General features: G+C 38.3%; 1 protein-coding gene across 3 annotated transcripts in view; it reads right to left on the minus strand.

Moving 5' to 3' along the window:
• mid2 (midline 2) overlaps positions 1-8,900 on the minus strand; it is a 170,802-nt gene that overhangs the window by 130,792 nt on the left and 31,110 nt on the right. The window contains exon 2 of one of the 3 annotated variants that reach the window (XM_015029471.1): positions 1,642-1,700. The exons of 1 other annotated variant lie outside the window; for it this stretch is intronic. The gene's annotated coding sequence lies outside the window, so the exon portion shown is untranslated. Of the gene's footprint in view, positions 1-1,641; positions 1,863-8,900 lie in introns of all 3 variants that reach the window. One more of the 3 variants, XM_015029229.1, reaches the window with a different exon arrangement.

The raw sequence follows: 8,900 nt of genomic DNA on the forward strand, positions 1-8,900 counted from the left end.
TTTGTAATTTATTTCAAAAAGTTCCATATTCACAGAGAATGTTTATCATAATTTAGATGATCATGCTGTTATGTCCTAATCATCTAATTAACTCAAAATATTTGCAGAAATTTCATGAGGTTGGGTGAGTAAACTAGTTTTCTGCTCAGTTGACAGACGCCTATCAGATGGTCACAAGGAGGGTAAACCACAAAAGGACACTGCATAGGAAACTGGTTGTTGACTTTGGTTATCAAAGCACATTCAGAAATAAGAGAGCAAAACTCTTGCTGGAAAGTCTGGCTATCTGGGCCGATAATTGAATGCTTTTTTTCCAACAATTTCATTGGAAAACTTACTCTGTGATGTCAACATGCTTTCCTCCCACAAACAATACAAATCAGAGATTCTAGCAAACATCCAGCTGTGAAGGTTATGTGCCGCTACGTTTCCCCATGAGATTATGCACTGAGATGGCAAGTAATCGCAAGGCTGAGGAAGGAAGCTGACAAAGACCTGGACTTCAGCCACACAGACCAACAAGTGCATCATGTTTCAACTCTGCGGGGGGGCTTCACATGGCTGCCAGGCTGCAAGACACGGTGGCAGCCTTACAAGGCAAACCATTTAAGACATGAATGAACAAATTCCCCAAAGACACACTGTCAGATGTAATCAGGGGTTTAAGTCGACGTGGCTTTAAGCAGGTTTTTGTAGTGTTCGTCCAGATACTGTCAGGGGTTTGATTCCTGATTGCAGCACTGATATATTCTTTTCGTTCACTATCACACTCTTTTACCTTGACTCGACACAATACAAGAGAAGCACCAAGCGACTGTGAACTGGAATCAAATGATTTTATTTTTTTCTTAGGTTCTGGCTTTGTCAGCTGTCAGAAACTCAAAAGTGGGCTGTTTTCTTAATCAGTAAACACACCATGTGGAAACATTACCAGGTCTCTTTAACAGCAACAACCTTTGGTGAGTAAAATGTTACAATTAGGAGAAGACTAACAGTGTTGGACTAGCAGAGGAAGGACAGAAACGAGATGCTACTGGAAAGGAAACTATCTTTACAGAAGCATTGACTGTCTGTTGCTGGTCATTTTGACACTTTGCCATCTCATACATTTGTAATTTTGATCACTTCACACCTGTCTTTTTCATGTATATTCATAAAATATCTGCCATTGGAGCATCTCCTTAAACCAGCTTAAAGCAAATTGACTCGGATCGGGTCGGAGATTCCCCAGGAATGGGTAGTCCTCAAACTTATTTCAAACATTTTATTAATAATAAGGAAGAAGAGGAAGCTGTCATACACTGAAGACAGTACTGATATTTTTTATGAAGAAATGTAAGGTTCAAATGCTTGTTTTCAGTAGGTCAGCGTGAAATTCAGGCATCATTTTTCTGACAACAAAGGAATAAAAAAAAATGAATGTGTATAAATTACTAAACAGGTGTTGGCCTACACTCTTCAGATAGTTGGCTGGAGAGACACTAAGGCTGGCGACAGATGAGGGTTCGGCTTGGAGATTGAAAATCAAGGGGAAAGATCTCTGAGAGTGGAGTTAAAAATAGAGCTAGATGTGGAGGATGGGTTGAGGAGGAGAGGGAAGAGGAGGAGGAGGAAGAGAAGGAGGAAGAGGAGGAGGTGTACCTGTGGTCTTGGATGCAGCCTAGTTAGCACTGAGCAGGACCACCGTGGGCACTGATGCCCTGCAAAGGGTGAGAGTGAGAAAATGCAAAAGATCAAGATAGGTCAACAGAGATGAGGGAGGAATGGTGACAAACGAGAGAGAGAGAGAGAGAAAAAAATGAATAAAGCATCAAGCGAGGAAAATATCAGATGAAAGACTGAATGAGCAGGAAGAGGAGGAGCTGGGGGAGGCAGTGAAAAAAAAGAAACAAGTCAGATTAGCATGAAAGCCCATGTTTGAGTCCAAAACAAATGGTAATTTCACAGTAGGCTGTGGATGGGAGCAGTAACTACCAACAGAGTGTGACAGATACACATGCCGAATGGGCACACACACTCTCTCTCAAACACGCATACACACATTCACACTGAGACGCATATGGTTGCTCGGTGTGACAAGTTTGTAGAGGTTGGGTCAATAAATATTATTTGTAACAGCTATGTTTATGTAGAAAAAGCTACTCAGTGCAATACATTTACTGCATGTTGCAATCTTTACAGCCTCTATAGTTTTGATAGATATTTCAGTTCGGTTCAATTTAAGTCACAGATTAACATAATTATTGCACAATATGCTTTTCCCATTTAGTAGTTATTTACAACTGAACTTACCTACAAGATCATGCTTAACGTATTGGAAGAAATCCAGAATAAATGCTAAATGAATGTCGTATTGAGCAAATTTGGGTAAGAAGACAGGTCATGGTATGAGATCCTGTTCTGTTCAAACAGCAATATTTTCTATTAAAGTCAAGTCTGTACTTGAAGCACTTTTTAGTCTAACATTTCCTTGTGCAGCAGTGATGACTTACAGTGGTCCTGCCACTGAGCCCATGTGGTTGTACAGATTACTTTAACATGGCAGGTCGAGTACAATTATATATCTCCTAACTTCTGGACTTTCTTACTGACTCTCTGACTCCACTGTTCACAATATTTTACATTCATTTTCCAGGGAAAATCTTCAACTTGATCTAGGTTTCTCTGGTAGTTTGGCATATTTGGTGACAGAGAATCTGTTGTTGCCTGTAAAGCAGAGAAACGACTCCTCTTCACATATTCTTCACATATTCTTCCTCTTCACAAATATATATATATATATATATATATATATATATATTTTATTTTTATTTTTTTTTCGACAACAGCAAATACACTTGATAAAGCAAAAGTACCGCATGTCATTTAACATTTTCCCACCTCCGAGAATTTATGCTGGTTTCCTGAAACATTTCGTTATCTCATTGTGACACTTGCATAAAGATAATTAGCTAAAATTATTGGAAGAACAAAGTGACCACGTTTACATTCACTTATTCTCCATTAGGTCTCTTTTCTGCAGACTGAATAATGAATTGTCTGCATTGAACAGTCTGGAAAGAATTCATTAATTTCCAATACAGCTCATTATTTAGCAGAACAGTTTAACAAGAGGTGCACTTAATGAAGTCTGGTGACTTACTGACAAAATGGCTGCTTGCTACAAGTCTTTTCTCAGTTTTGTTGTTTCCTCTCAAATGTAATTATTCTGCAGTTTATCTTGCGTTTTTATCTTGTGACGAAATAACAGGCAATGCTACTGGTTGGGTTCGAAACGATGAAGTGCTTGATTAGTGCATTTTTTTCGGGATATTAGAGCTAAAATGTAGCTTCACAGGTTTTTATTGATCGACTTACGATACATTTAGTGAATCTGTTTTGTAAACCTCATGTAGCTTATGACAGATTGTCAAAATGAACTAAAACTGTAAGGCATTTGTTTGTGTGTGCTATGCCTGTGATTTCTGATGTGACATTTTCTCCACTCTAATATATTCAGCAAAAGAAATATGATTAGACCTCTCAACATATCCACCCACCCAACACTGATGAAGGTGCTCTGTTCTCAGTCTCAGTGTAGAAACAGATTTAAAGTGATGTATGGAAATAAAAGAAAACAGATGTAATTAGGTTGACAAGGAGTTAGCCATTTAATTTTTTTACATCCTCTGTCCATTAGGCTCGTCACACAAATCTCAAAACTGCAATAAATAGGTGTAAAGGGATTATAAAATGATTTAGGAAAGACTCTCTTGCACAATCAATATGATAATTTTTTTAAACTAGAAGCTAACCCATGGGGTGCATTGCTGATTGATGCCATCCATACATTTCCATTTGCCCAGTTGGCAGCTGGTTAACACAGCTGTTCCTTTTCCCTCAATGTTTCTCATCATATCAAAGCTGAATTTTGAAGCACATTAAGTTATTCACTTTTTCAGTGTGCTTGGCCTCTATTGCTGACCTACAAGGACCTTCAAGACTATAAAAACATATATTCACTGTCCAATAAAAGGTTAGGTGAATCATCATAATGTGTTTTTTACTGAAGTATAGTTAGGTGCTTCTCACAAGAGAAACAGGTGCGGCTAGAAAAACAAGGCCTTATGAAAGAAGTTCTTCCCATGTAAAGGGAAAATTTGTACTTGGAAACAGGTCTGTCATCAACATGAGAACAGCATAACAGCATGACTTCCTCTCACGCCAGCCTCCACATTTTTCCATCACGTTCCTCTTTCGCCTAAATGTTCAAAAGCTGCTGAGAAATGTGGTGGTATTGGCCCGCCAGGGTCTTCCTGTGGGAGTCAGAGAGGAAGCTAATCAAGAGAATAAAAAGAAAAAAAAAATAACTCAGGTATTATGTCCTGTCTCTTAACGGTCATTTACAGGTTCATCTAAAAAAAAGAAAGAATACATTTTTGTGCAAAAGTGCATTATTTCTTACCAATCTTCCCCTGAAAGTGAAGCTATGATTTTTTTTAGAGATTATAAATTATTGCACATAAAGTAAAACAATTTCAGTTTTATTAATTATGGCGTACAGGTCAAGAAAACCCAAAATTGAGTGTATCGGAAAATTAGGACATCACGTTAGATCAAAAAGAAAAAGAATGCGTTATGCGCTAATCTCCTGCTGTTGGAAAGTGTGTACATTAGCACTCAGCACTTGGTTGGGTCCCGTCTTGTATGAATTACTGCATCAATGATCTGTGGCAAAGAGGTGACCAGCCTGTGGCACTGAGTAGGTGCATTAGAAGTTCAGATTACGTCAATAGCTGCCTTCAGGTCATCTGCCTTGTTGGGTCTTTTGTGTTTCATCTTCCTTTTGTCAGCAGTCTGTAGATTTTGTAAACCTATGGACAGAATCAATGTTTCTCATAGCAGCTCAAAATAAAGTCAAGATGTAACTTGACCATTTTGCTTGGCTGCATTTTTCATATGGCTGAACACACACACAAGTTCTGCATAAATGTCAATTATTAGCATTAAGCAAATCGCTCTTTGAACTTTATATCTACAAACAATTCACACATCTTTGCTTCCTGTAATGTTTCCAAGAATGACCTCATTCACAACAGGATGCAGTCTCCACACATCCATCAACCATCAGCACTTTTCCCCAGCATGAGGTCAGTAGTAAGAAGTCTTCCTGTTAAAATCCCTCCACAAGCTATGAAGTGTTTTTGATTGTAGCATTTAACCCCTTAAGTGTCATGAGGACATTGTTGTCCTCATAGACCTACTGGACAACATGTAAGCATTTTCAGGGAGACAGTTAAGGTTAAAGCCTCCAAGTATCTTCTAATAATCTTTACTTCTTTAATGTTTTGCTCCTATTCAAAATTTATATTTTTTTTCATAAGGAAAGTGATCCGTTATGGTCACAAGAACAGGGAAGCATGCACTGTCGCTTTTCAAATTGCTCTACAATATAGAGGCTGATTAGGATTTATTTTTTGTATATATTCTAAACTTTTTGAGGAGGTTGGATATAAAACATTATGATATTTGCCTTTCAAAAGGAGCAAGACAATATATTGAGTAAATCCACTTATGTAGGACAATGCAGAGTGACATAAAAACTAAGATACAGGACACAGACTTATACGTTTAGACACTGAAATGTGGTTTGAAAAATGACAGCCAGTCAATAACAGCAACTGGGACGCTTTAACAAGTCTAACTAAACAACACAGCTTGTGTTAAAGCAGTAGCAAAATTTTATTTCTAATCTGTCAACTACTTAACTGGAGGACTTGCACATTGAACAAGGATGAGGGAGCAGGATTCACAAACAACATTCTGGGTTTCCTACTTGTACTGACCTATATTCATAAAGGTCTTCTGGATTTAATGAAATGACACTTCACTTCTGGCTTACAGTATAACCAACTTTTTCTATGATTTAGAGCCTTTTATGGCTGGCCCCTCTGTACAGTACCCTGAGCAGTTGAGCCTCTGGTCTTCATGACTGTTTTTCCCTCTTGCACTTACATTTAATGCCACCATGTCTCTCTATAATAGCTGCACTCTGAAGATATTTCTTGCCTTTTAACTAAGGAACTCCAAAATTACAAAGTTTGCTAAAAGTCTTAAACTGAGAAAACTTTTTAATTGCTGAATTTATCTACACACCAGCAGAGACTACAGCAACTTTTTCATAGCAGTCTCCCTTTTGACAAATGGCCAAAACTATTTCAGAGCTGGAAGTCATTGTAGGGGCCGGAAAGAGCCCTAAAAGACTTATTGTAACTATTACATATGTTTTATGACGCCTACTGACAGCTTTGGTGCATTTGTAAAGAACCATTCCCAGTTTAGCTTTCAGCATCCACATTTTTATTACTAATGAGAAAATCCTCTATAGTAGTTTGACCTTGAACAGTCGATTGGGGGGGGAAATAAAGTGTTAATGTAAACTTGGCTGTGAAAGCCATGCATCATCTTCGTACAGATTGCAAATGTACAGATGGAGAGCCTGCAGGAATTCTACAAGTTGCTGCATCGGCACGTGCAGCATCATCTATTTGAAAAGCTCCTTCCTTCAGCAAACAGATAATATATGCAACATATCAGCAGCTGTCTGGTCCTTGGAATAAACAGAAGGATAATCAGGATCCACAAACATAGCCTGGTGTTTACCTCACTGCAGAAGGTGCATATTTTGCCTGGTTTAATGACTCACACAACCTGACAGTAACAATAGCTGCTTCCCAAGCCACTGCTCCATTCTCCGTGCTAAAACTCTCAGTGGGGCAACACGACTGTGGAGCATGTTTGTATTCATCTCCTCCTGAATAAAGCATTAGTGTATGGAAGCGTTAGGCAGGTACACTTAGATGAAACATATTGGAACAAGAAAAAAAAAAAGAAATGGAGGATTAATACTTGATTCTTTTTTTTATTTTGCATTTTTGATTAACTGTTCAGGAATTGATAATCTTTTAAAGTTGAATAACATAAATTAAGATAAACTACTACAAAAATATTAGAACATTATCAAAAATGTATTTTTAATAATTCAATTCAAAACGAGAAAAATAAAATTTTTGGTTAAGACAATTAGTTGAATTTATTATTATTTTTTTTTTTTACAAATCAACTGGTTTTTAGATTCATAAAATTGAAGTGCCATTACCTGTAAGCCACAAATCATTTGAAATGCATCAACATTCTAATAAATCTGTAGAGGAGTTTAGCTTTTTGATAACAACTTCTGAAAGAAACATACTTTTTGATAACATTTGAATGCACTGGCTCGGTTCTGCTATATTACTGATGCAGTTCTGATTTGTCAAGGCCATATGAGCTTCATTTCTTTTAATAAACCAGATGTTTTGCAACAAATAATTAACTAGCTCTTCATCATCTAAAAATCTTCATTATGATGAAAGAGTTTGCTAAAAATAGCCGAGGAGCCGGGAAGGAGGGAAGAATTAAACATTTTGATCAACAAGCCTTTACTGAAGGAGATGCTTGTGTGGCGAATACTAAAGGACAGAAATATGCAAAAATTCAACAGTGGAAATATGGATACTGTTTGAGTGAGCGGTTCGTTCACATCATAAAGAGAAGCAGAGGAGTGGGAGTTATGTTTCCTTTCCCTCTATGTTCTTCCTGCAGCTCCCATGTTTTGTTCTGATCTGGGTCTCCCACTGTTTTCCTCCACGTTGTCTAAATACTTAATATCTTGCCTGGCGTTGTTTAAGGCTTGTGACCTAGACTTTGATCAAACATATTGTCATTGATTTGCTGCTCCAGCAGAGCACCCCATTGAGTGTTTCATCACAGAGGAAGGAGCAATGAAGACAGGCTCACTGAAAGAAGGCAAACTGTTAAATAATGCACCATCAGCTCGTGTTCAGCAGTCGTGTCATTATTAAAGGCCCTACAATGAGAGGTTTCATCATTATGTGCTGGTCCGTGCAGCTATGCATTTATGAATTCATGCTAGAATAAAATCATACATTGTTTGTTTCTGTGTCTGTACAGCAAACTATTGAATTTGCTGTAAGTTACTCAGTAAAACCCAGTGACACACAGGCTTTGATGTTGAAGCAATCCCCCCCCCCCCCCACAACTAGGACGATAAGTTTTCTATAAATGGGCCTAAAAATGGAGTCAGAGTAAATGCTGCTGCTGCCATAATCCTTTGGGTAATCATTTACATTTGATCACCACACATGAATATGAATGCTGCTTTGCGTCCTTGAAAACTCCCCTAACTTACTGCAAGTTTGCAGGGGTAGAGGGACTGCTGCGGATATTGCCTCCACTACCTCTTCAATGTCACAGCTACTCAAACAGCTTATTTAAACCTCCAGAAAAATGACTAAATGTCACTTGGAGTCACGAGGGACATGTGTTTGTTGTGTATTACTCAGAGTAAAAGTGACACAAGTGAGGCGGAAGGAGGAGAAATGAAGGAGAAAGGGAATCACACCACAACACAATGCAAAGAGGGGGTTTCCAGATGGCTAGTCTTGTGCTGGAGAATGAGCATGTGCACTCGTCCTGTGAAGGGTTAGAGTGAAGCATCGAGCTGCTGGACGATGGACTTGGCAGAGAAAATGTGCTTCTGCACATGGCTAATCCCATGAAAGGCTAACAATGTTTAGTGAAGCATACATGCATTCTGTGAACATCAATTTTCAAATCTTGCTCCTGATTCTCCACTACACTGAGGTCTGGACACCGACTGAGCCATTCCAACACATTGATCCGCTTTGATTGAACCCGTTTCCTTTCAGCTCTGGGTGAATGTTCTGGTGAGCGAAAGGTGAGCTTTCGCCTAAGTCCAAGGATGTTTTTTTTTTTTTTTTTTTTTTTTTCCTGGTTTACTTTTTTTTATGCTCCTTCCTTTTTTTAATCCTCTTTTTCCGCTTTCCCATCCCCTTTTT

Source organism: Poecilia latipinna, unplaced genomic scaffold, assembly GCF_001443285.1.
Source record: "Poecilia latipinna isolate Pla-1442-1.1 unplaced genomic scaffold, P_latipinna-1.0 Scaffold0, whole genome shotgun sequence".
NCBI lineage: Eukaryota > Metazoa > Chordata > Actinopteri > Cyprinodontiformes > Poeciliidae > Poecilia > Poecilia latipinna.